Source organism: Alligator sinensis, unplaced genomic scaffold, assembly GCF_000455745.1.
Source record: "Alligator sinensis unplaced genomic scaffold, ASM45574v1 scaffold999_1, whole genome shotgun sequence".
Taxonomy (NCBI): domain Eukaryota; kingdom Metazoa; phylum Chordata; order Crocodylia; family Alligatoridae; genus Alligator; species Alligator sinensis.
Genome location: NW_005842571.1, coordinates 521,145 through 532,865, shown reverse-complemented (window position 1 = coordinate 532,865; position 11,721 = coordinate 521,145).

Sequence of the window (11,721 nt, the reverse complement as noted above, 5' to 3'; positions counted from 1 at the left end):
CTTTCCTCTTTAAATTAAGTAAAAGCAAGTTTCCTTGGAGTGATCACCAATGTTTTACAGGTTTCTAGTCACTGGGCGTGTCTACACAAGACGCTTACTGCTCAATAGCCTAATAACACTGCATAGTAGCGCGCTGGTCAAAAACCATACTAATATTATAATGCACAATGTTAGTAGGCTACTGCACAGTAAGCGTCACAAAAACACTGTAGTTACTGCACACTTAGTTAGTACTTCATTAAGTACTAAACTAAATGCACAGTAATTACTGGGGTGTAGGTTGTAGCCATGTTGGTCTAAGGACATGGGCAGACAAGGTTCTTTGGGTGCATCTGATATCTTTTATTAGACCAACTTAAATAGTTGGAAAACAATTATTAAGCAAGCTTTCGGGTTCAAAAACCCTTTGTCAGGCTAAGGAAGTTTCAGGAGTTGGTGCGTGCTCTTCATGGATGGAATTAAATTTTCATTCCATCCAGGAAAAGCACACAGTATGAAACTTCCTTAGCCAGACAAAGGGTTTTTGAACCCGAAAGCTTGCTTAATAATTGTTTTCCAACTATTTAAGTTGGTCTAATAAAAGATATCAGATGCACCCAAAGAACCTTGTCTGTCAGTAATGATTGCGCATTAATGAATGTGTAGGCACTCCCATTGCTATAAAAAGGGATAGTCAACTTTAAAAATTCGGGACTCGAGTAGCTTTTTATCTAACTATTGTTACAAGCACCACTTATTATTGCTGAAATAAACAATAATATTTCTTTCAGTTATGCATAACACACAAAATACTGCAAAATACACAGCACGTTTTATTGTTTTCCCTGAGATTTCTTTGCATCTTTTAACACAAGGGCCAAAATAAATATATTAAATGTTGGAAAGAGGAAAACTTAGCTGAAAATACACAAAACAAAATAGGAATAAAGAACAGAATTAGTTAATGAAACTATTATTTTAGTCTTCAATATTTCTAGAAGGAATTTATTACGTTAAGCGAACTGAACATCTTAAGTAAATGAACACTTCACCACTTAACTGAAAAATGAAACTAACAGAATATAAGAGTCCTCCTACCGGGAGCTTTTTTTTTTTTTTTTTTTTTTTTAAAGATACTGTTTTTACCATATCCAAAAATGCCTCAGAACAGGGCAAATTAGGAGGTGTACATATTTTATCATTCCTGGAAGTAATAATGTTCAATTGGCACTGCCCCCTTTCTGCAATGTATTAATGAAAGATCTCCCTCTCCCCCCAACACTTCAAAAGATAAAGGTGCATTTCTGCTATAACTTGAAACTTCTCAAATGAACTATTTTTAAGAGACAGTTGCCTTAACATAAAATATTCCACACAGAATGATGTATGGATTAATCCTTTAAAAGCATAATTTCTTTTGAGGCAGCTATTTTAAGTGGTGTAAGCAACAGGATAAAATATTAAACCTTTTCCAATAAACATAACTTTTGATCTGCTGAGTTATTGTGCTACGTACAATATCCAGAGAAGACTTATTTTCATTCATTTGGGGAAATACGGTACTAAAACAATTCTGTACAAATTAAAAGTGATGCAATTACAGAACATTCAAATAAAGGCAGATAAGCCATAGAAATATAGGATACTTGACAAACAATGATTCGTTTGTCCAGTCAATTTTTACAAATACACACCACTTACATGCAAGTTTTAAAAAATAATTTCTTCTGAGTTAATCGTTATGCATACTTGATGTAAAGTAATCAATTTACTGAAACAATACATTCTTCTTTATTTTTAATTCTGACATTTGACACCAAATGCTAAACTTTGACTAATCTTGAAAACACAGCAGAAGCACAGGACCCAGCAGCCTTGTTTAGCTATGCCTAGCCCTAAATAAAGAGAAGGGGAGATACCCGAGTGTTTTCTGAAAGGTGCTCCCAAGTTTAGTTCTCTCTTCATTAAACACCGACCAAAATACTTGATTTGCAAGACAAAGTAATGGCTACAGATTTCTCTATAATTTCGAAAAAAAAAAAAAAAAAAGAAGGCTGTTTGGAAGGAGGAAAATACTGAATGACTGGGTAATTTTGGCTTGTAGTGAGAAACCCTCTGACCATTTTTGAAGTGATTACAGATTTTTAGCAATGATCCTCAAAATACACCCTTTTCCTGCATATTTAGGTCAAACTCAATTTTTTTTTAGGTGTATAACAAAGTACTTCCAGAAGTGCCAAAGAATAAAGCAAGTAGTTTGCTTAGAGTCATGAGTCAAAATACCCTTTTTCTTTTAAAAATTCTATAGATTAAACCTTATAATAAAGTTTGTTGTTAACTATAAAAGCACCTCTAAAGAGTCCCAAGGAAAAAACAGTCTGCTTAAATAGCTAACAAACCTACAAACAAAAGGAAAAACCTATGAAATCAAGTTGTGTTTAGGCAGCCATCTCATTTTGCTAGGAGTAAGACATTGCCATGCACAAAGAATGCTGTGCATACATTTTGACTGCTTGATCTCTCCTCTAACACACCTGGGATGTTCTGAAGTTACAGCATGGATATGCAAATAATTAAGACGTGTAAAACTTTGAAGAAGGATGCAAATACCTCCTGGTCTCCAGTCTTTGGCTCCTTTAAGTTCTTACAAAGTCCTCTACTTCTAATACATATGCATAGATATGCATGCAGTGAGGACAGTTTCTGCAATAACTTATCCTAAAAGCATTTTTTCCCAGGAAACTAGGTGAAAAACTATTTAGCGTAAATTAGGAGTGAAGTATTCACAAATCAGCTAAAACCTGCCTTCTCCAGTCCACGTCTCAGTTCTGTAATGAGAGCTGATTATGTTTAACAATTGCCTGAAGTGCCTAATGATAGAATATTCTGCTTCTACCAAGATAGCTGTTTTGTTTCCTTATTAAAACTTACATATGAAGTTATCATCCTTTTAGTAAAAAGGAAAAGTTCAGTATAAAAAGACGATTTTATAGTTAAATAGTCTCTGTACGTTAATTCAGAGAACAAAATATTTAAGATACATACCTCACATAATGACTTAATTTCTAAAGAGTACGCATACACCCACTGGAGGGAATACACAGCCATGTACATGGAGGCTCAAGTACAAAGCAGTATACATAGCCTAGATCAAGCCAAAAGTATCTGACCACACTGTGAGAAACAGAGCAGTAGCCCAATGTCCTTGCTAGGGCAAAACTGCTAGTGAAGTACTTGCCAAAGCAGGGATTGTGAACTTTGACCCATAGGAACTGAACATACTGTGGTACAGCCATTAAAGTCTCAACTGACAGGCAGTTAGCCACTGGGCCTTAGTTTCTTGAAGCGTGTGCGTATGTGTGCATGTCACCTATAAAAATCGTAACAGCCGCTCCCTCCCCACATCAAATTCCCCAACTGTCAGGGCAACTTCCAACCTCTTTTTATATTTAGGATAACTATTTTCATGATAATATCTTAAAAATAATAAAAGATGCATCACATATATACCAAACAAAAAACCTTACATTTTCTTCCACAATGAACTGAACTAGGAGCAGTTCACTGCAGTTATAGATTACTTAAATCTACTTCCCTTTCAGCACAAATATTTAGTGTATAACAGAATATTGAGTTTGCTTTACATGAACAGATAGATAAAATGTGTACAAAAAAGTCAACATATTACTCAAGATGGACTTAGACTTATTTCTGGGGGAGGGAAAGAGAAAGAGCCCCTGAAAAAGTCATAACTACCAGAGAAATAGATTTAATAGAAAATCATTTTTAAGCCATTATTTTTCTGTTTGCTTTCTACTGCAGTTAGTGGCTCTGAGTGTGCTCAAGTATTTCCTATGGGAAATATGTTGATTGCAAGAAACACAGCAACACTGCAACATATTACATCCCTTTCTAAAAACCTAGTAAAAATTCATCCAGTTTGGGACTCTTCTCACCATACTGTGGAATTTAGTTTTCATTTTACTTTACAATCCAATTTCTATACTTTTACCACCAGCAACACAATACAACTTTACTTCTTTTTTCCATAAGACAATGCAATTTTCTTTGACATGTATAGGAGTGCTGTCATTATCTTGATATAATAATGGTCAAGGCAACTTTCTAACCCTTATTCACAAAATCAGAGAAAAATACATTTCAGGACAAGAACAGTTTCTCAAAAAACATATTACGAACAATTACTTTTGAGAAAGTAACACTAATTAAACTCTAAATAATTATTATATGTACATTCTTTATAGCAATTTCTACATATATAAAACTGAAATAATATTATTTTACGTAATAAATCATGTAATTTATTATTTAGGAACAGCCTTGCTTTCCGTACATTGTTACACTTGAAATTGTACCAAACATGATTTAAAAATAATATGCAGTAATACCACCTTCTTCCATACACCACGATATTTCTTTTTCTGAAACTGATTAATATATCCTACTAGCTATATGTGTGTTGAGATATAATTAGAAGTGGCTTAGTTTATACATAATCCCAGTATTAAGACATTACAGAAAATTAAGTCAAGTCACTGAGAAAATCCACCTTACTCAAATTAAACTGGCACCTATTGCAATTGGCTATGTTAAAGCTGTTGTTTAGACTACATGATTCAGAGTTTCTGAAAATCCCCAGAATGATATAATTTAAGATGCCCATATACCACAATATCTTCCAGTGGAAAAAAAATCAGTTTCAGTAGTCACTGGTTTCTAGCTCTGGGACAGAAAAGTGAAACCCAAAAGGATTTTTAAATTTGTTTTGTGACTGTTCAACAGTCATTTGGTTTAAAATAGATTTTTGAATGGAGGAGAAGTAGGAACTGGTAATATTCAGTTAAGTACAGTAGTATATGCGAACACCTTTCTAGCATGCAACCTGAGTGAAAATCCAGCAATAGCTCTAAGGTGGAGGCATTTTTTTCACTTTGATATACTAATATAAAAATATCTATACCAAAAAAGGATTACTTATAAAATTCTGAAGCCTGAAGAATAAGCGATCATGTTAAAGGTCCAACTAGTATAAATAAAAACTTCAAAAGTGACATTAAGAGTTGTAAGAAATATAATAGTTACAAATTCAGAACTGTTTTATTACTAAGTATATAGGCTCAACTGAAATTAACAGTAACCTCACAGAATCTTTTCTTCTGGAGTAGAATTTTTGTTTTAAAGCTATCTAATTTCTTTGTAAAATGTCTATTCTGGTAGTCTGAAAAGAAAACATTTTCTTTATTACTCAAAGACATAAGTATTCTATCAAATCGTAAGTCTTATTTTTAAGAAGATAGCAATATTGACAATGAATATACACAGCACAATAAATACTGGTTTTGTATGAGTTACAGGCATTTAGCTCAGTAAAATCTCATTAATTTGCATAAATGTGGTCTTTCCACTTCTCTAAGTTTAATAGCACAACACAGTAGTGATGTCTCAGTCATTAAAACAGATCCAATTTTTTCACAAAAAAATGCTACAGAGCAATTATTAGTAAATTTGATATTCCACAGAATACATTTGTCAATGGACAAAAAAGATAAGCCATTTGATGCATTAGCCTTGTTTGTTGGTTGTGTACTTGGTAATTTGCACAATTCAGTAACTGGCAGTGGGATACTTAAACGTAAAGAAAAAGGATTCTGTATAAGTTAATGAGAAATATTTCAACTTTAAATAGTCAAAAAAATTTAAGGCAGAAGGTGTTTTTAGTACAGATACTATAATGAGGGCAAAGATACAATTACATGCAAACTACATAGCCAGATGATTGAAAACATTTATCTTTTAAAGCAACATATGAAAAAACTATTTATAGTTACCTTAACTTTAGTCCAAAACAACTTTGACAAATAATTCCCATGAAACACTTTCTAATCTGATTTCTAGGGATATATTCTCCTCTGAGAAAGGCACTTGGCATGTTAAGTGCAAAAGAAGATTATAACCATTTAGTTAGCTGTAACAGACACTTTTTATACTTTTAAGCTTTTCTATATATGTATTTCTTCAGTTTTGTTCCATGGTCATTTTAAAAGGAACCAGAAGGGCAAAGTTTAAAACTTCTTACAATTCAATAAAGTTACTTCCCTTTGCAGTTCTGAGTTAGTGTTTTCTGCATACATTCTGATAAATAAGAATGTGTACATAACGTCTATACTCTAATCTATTTACTTTCCTCATCTAATTTAAATATGGATTTTTGTGTTTTATTCCTTTAACTTTTTAAACTCCTTTAAAAAAGAAAATTATGCTTTACCCTCCCTTAAGCTTTTGTAACTCCACTGCACCCATTAGGATTGGGTAAGTGTAATTTAGCACAGAATACATTTACTTTTCACTTGATGAGATTTTTGTCAAATATCTGGCCTCTAAATAATGCCTTTTTAAGTCGATAACAATTATTAGAAGAACTTATAAAACAAATTAATTTATCCTATTTTAACATAAGTATAATTGCATGAGCTCTCTCACTTTTCAGCATTCAAAAATGCATACATACGTCTTATGTAGTCATCTCAAATTCCCACTACTCACTGTGGTTAGTTTTAACAGGAGGATCCTGTAGTAACTGTTTACAAGATATCCAGGGACCATTTAAATATTAACAGTATCACATCACTATAGTTTGAAAGTATAATGCCTTCTCAAAGTATTTTAAAATATGTGAAATTTTACTTGGAATTCCTGCTAACATGCTCTAAGAAGATGAGATGGGAACAGGTGTACATTGAGGCTGAAGGGAAAAAAAAGATTCTGAGCAACAGGCCAACAAACATAAAAGCAAAACTTAACAAGCATTACTATAATCTATTCTACTCAACATTTGGTTTTCACAATTGTATACAATTAGAACTTTCCATTCTTGGTGTAGTTATGGTTGATGTTCTGTAGAGAGTTGGCCAGTCATCTTCAGTGCATTGCAACCACAAATGTATTCAACAAAAACATCTTTTCTCCAATTAAGTAAAATAATTTGAAGTATAGGTAACTGCCTGATAGCAAGCATTTAAAAGTTCCAGTCACAACTACGCACAACTTATAACTCAAGATACAATTTTAAGTTCTAGATGTGGGGTTTTTTTCTGATTAATAAGAAAAATACACATTCTTCATTATCAGAATGTGCAGGTAAATGAAAAGTTTTCAGCCATGTATTAGAACTCTATCAAACATATGTTACATCCAATCAATGTAAAAATTACATAGTTACATTGCTCTTATTTGGATTATTTTAAAAATAGATAAGATTAGCTGAACATTTGGTAATTAATTAAAGATGGTTAGCAGCTCACTGAGCAGATACACCATATTTTTATCAAAAGTAATGAAAATGAAAAGTGAATATGACTTTAAAAAATACTACAGTGAAGATGACTGCTAGTTCCTTTTAACACTACCATGCATTTGAGGACATTTTAATGTGTTTTAACATGTTTTACACTTTGCAAAATATTAGGCTTTGGTTGGTATATTAACCTGTTCAGGACTGCTTCCTAAAGGTCCCCCTCTACTCACAAAAGCTAGTTTTAAATATCTGAAACACAGGTACAAAATAAAAAGCCTAGGTTTTAGATCACAAAATAAAACAGATCTTTTAGTAAAATAATTTAAAGCAACTATAACAGTGGTTTACTTAGAACATGAGCAGTCACTTTTACCCATTAATTTTAAAAGATTTGCATTACACTGAAAGGAGGAGACTGAAGGGCACCATTTTGACTAACTAGCTCAGGAGATGGATGACCATTAAAAGTGACTGCATTTTGTATTAGATAAAGTTAAAACTTAAAAAAAAATGTAGTTTCATTGTCAAAAATCTGTGTAGGAAAAGTCATTTTTCAGGTTAATTTATTAAATAAAAGTTCTCACCAAAAAGCATATTTAGACAAAGTAATCAAGGATAGTTTAATGTGTGCAAATTCATTTGGAGTCTGACATTTATTGAACTGCTTCCGAATCAATTACTAGAACATTTGCAAACTTCATCCAACAGCATTGACACACGTCTACAAAATACTTATAATACTATTAGAAAATTCTATATAGGATGTTACTTATAAAAAGTAGAACAACTTTACCAATAATAGTTTATAAACATTTGTTTCCTTAGGTGCCTAAAACTTTGTTTTTTAGATTTGCAAATGACATGTCAAAGTCATTTATACTAGAAAAAATGTAATCTGAAAAACTTCACTACCCCTAAGAATCTCTATTAATTCTAACAAACACAACCTATCACTCTGAGAATTTAGTATCCTTCTTAACAAAAAAACCCAAGAAAAACAAAGCAACTTAGGTTAGGTTAAAAGGAATACTAGAAAGTAACAGATCCCTTTTCTGCTAATATTACTTATATGGGAAAATTAAATTCAGTTGAGTGTTACATTCTAAGAGACTAGCCTAGCCTCTTTACTCTGTTTCCTGAATTTTACACCATACGTGGGTATACTGGATTTTCTTTGTAACAAGCAAGTGAGTCAATAAAGATACCCAGTACCTATTACACCACAGGTGATGTTCTGAACAATGCCTGTGCCTAGAATCAGAATTACAAGAAATCAATGCGAGTTTCAAAAATAAGTAAAAATGTTGTAGTACACTGAACACCGCCTACTAGTTGCCAAATGCAGTATTTGTTGAAGATTGTTTAAAAATATTTTCAATAGCATTATTAGTTTATTAAAATTACTTCTGTGGAAGTAACTATTATTTTTTCCCATGCATTTTTTTCTAAAACATGCTTCAAGTAATTCATTATGTTTTCTTTTTGATTAAAAGTTACACTGACTTTCTTTACAAGAAATGTTTGGAGACTTGCTTCTAACTTGGAATTCTTCTGTTAACTTTAGAAAGATCCAAGACATGGAATGATAGTTTTGGTAAAAAAAAAAAGAAAAAAGAAAAAAGTATAATTTCATTTCTTAATACTAGGTGATTAATCCTTCTTCTTAATGAATTTTCTTCTCCACAGGAATAACTTGATGTGATTTAATTTTTAAAACTGTGATTCATCAGAAACATCATGATTTTTCCCAAACTCTGTTACTACAGGACTATCCTAGTTAACAACTGCTGTCCAATAGTTTCTATAGTCACACTTATAGAGAAAGTACAGATCATTTGTGAACCCAGCCTATTAAACAGAGGGGAGTATCATAATTCACATACAGTATCTGTAGGTCAAAAGAATGCACACAGTGAAATACCAAACTTTCTGGGAATCTCTCTCTAGTGTCTCTCTCATACCTGTTATTTAAGTTTTAATGTTGAATTAAATATTAAGTCCACACAATCAGACTGTTTCAAGAAAAATGTGATAATGCCTCTATAAAGGTACCCAATTACTCCATTAAGAAGCAGTCCTAAGTATTTCTAAAAAATTAGATATTTTACTAAAAATTAAAATACTTAAGAGAAGATAACACATGATGATATCATTATCATGATAATTAAACTTTTACAAGGTGAGGAAACTGCATAAAACTTGTACCAACCAACATGCCAGCCTCAAGTACAAACCTATACACAGACACACATGCATGTATACCCCACAAAGCTTGACTGTAGTTATGACAACTTTCTAACAAAACCCTAGGCATTTTTTTCAAAGCATGCTAGCTAGAATCACAGAGCTAATGTACACTTGTAAAATGTCACTAGCTGGGCCAATTAAAATTATTTTTGAAACCTTTCTGAACTGTCAACAAGTTTTAAATACAGAAGCACATACAATTCAACAGACCCAATTACACGTCCCCAATGAAACTGAAGTCACTCAATGTGAAAAAGATGCACTTAATCTTCACAAAATAGCTGTGAAATTTTGTTGTATACATAGGTCTCCTTTCAAAGAAATCAAAACTAACAGACCAGCACTATGCTTTAATATGAACAGTTAGATGGTTTCATCTCTGCAACATCCATTTCAAATTCAGCTCTAAAAGAGCATGTTAATTAACACACTTCGAAAACTCCCCTGAAGACCTGCTACGCACAAAAGAAATGCCTTGATCCCAACCCATTTGCTCATCTGTCCCTCTCTTAGGACACATTAATTTATTGCACAAAGGTCGATTTCATGTCTCCATATTAAAAAATGCCTGAACCACCCCTCTGCTTTTGACAGAGGTACTGGAACGGTGATGATACCTATAAAGAAAAGAGAAGCTCTCTCTGTAAAATGCCCTGCATGTCCCTGATCCCATGTGGAGCCAACATCAGCAGTGTTTTCCCATTACTTTCAAGGGGATGCAAGACAAGGCATCAGTTATTTTATATAAATAAAACGCAAAGGCAGCAGACTGCATTCTTCAGGGAACCCAAGCAGGTGAACCAAGCATGCCAGTGAAATCACAAGCCATCCACATAAGAGGTGCCCTTGCTCTAAGGCTCTCTCTATGGAGCATTACCTCAACCCCACACTACTCTGAGGAATCCAACAGAGGTGGGAACCACCAGGAAAACTTGAAATCAAAGGCAGTGAAAATGTGCATCATAAACCGGAAAGGTTTACTCTGTGCTTCACACATCCTAATTAGATCAGGAAAGTGACACTACAAAAGTATTGCATTCCAAGCAAAAAAAAAAAAAAAAGAGAGAGAGAGAAAGAAAATTTAAAAACCCTGGCATACCAAGAGCATTGAAAAGGAAGTTGTAAAGTAGCAAATACAACATTTATCTTATCTAGGATCACTCCACATTACCCCAAAGTTGTGCAAAGTTCTGCACTACCCTCTCCCCCTACCTCCTTCTCCTGAAAAAGATTTTCAGTTTCTCATTGTCGGTGGTGAGTGAGAAGAGGCTTTTTCGCCCTTCCAAAAAATAAAAAAATTAAAAAAATCACCCCCCAAAAAATAAAATAAAAGAATATTGATTAACTCCTTGCTCCCTGAAACCTCCAAACGGGTGTGCAAGGAGGCGGGTTCCATCCTGCTACCTTCAGGGAGAAAAGGGGGAGCAGCCCCGATTTTTAGGGATTTTTTGGGAATTTTTTCTCCTTTTTATTTTGTTATATGCCTCAGTTCTCCCTCCATTTTGGTTGTTTATGATACTGACAACAAGCTGTCCCTGCTCGCTCGCTCTCTCTCTCTCTCCGGATCTCTCCTGCTTTCAGTTAGCAAAACCCCCCTCCCCAATGCAACGAGCTCTCAGCCCTCGCTCGAGTTCACACTTTCCTCCCAGCCCGGGGAAAGGAAAAGGCGCCCGGGCCGCGGGCAGGAGCAGAGCAGGCGAATTCGTTTCTTTCTGACGAGGGGGAAAGCAAGAGGGAAAAAAAAAAAAAACTTTTGTCGCCGGGGCACATGTCTGGGCGAAATCGGGCCGCCTGCAAGGCTGGGGGGAATTTATATTAATTTTTTCCCCTAATTTTTTTTTTGCCTCTGTGAGTGCGTGTATGTGTGTGCGTGTGAGTGTGTGTGTGTGTACGCGTGTATGTGTGCGCGCGCGCTGGGAGCCGCGGGCTCTAATGTCTTCCGCTGCCTCTCGCTGCTGTCACTGTATTCACAGCACAGCGCTGCAGGGAGGGGAGGGGAGAGGAGGGGGGGCTGAGAAGGTAGAAAGAAGAAGAAAGGGGAAAGTTTTGCTAGCACTTTCCCCCCCCCTCAGCGGAGCGGGGCTGGGCGGGGAGGGGGGACCCCGCTGCCCGCCCTCCCCGAGAGCGACCCCCCCCACGCCCGACCGCGACCCGCGCATCGCGGGCGGCAGCCGCCGCCC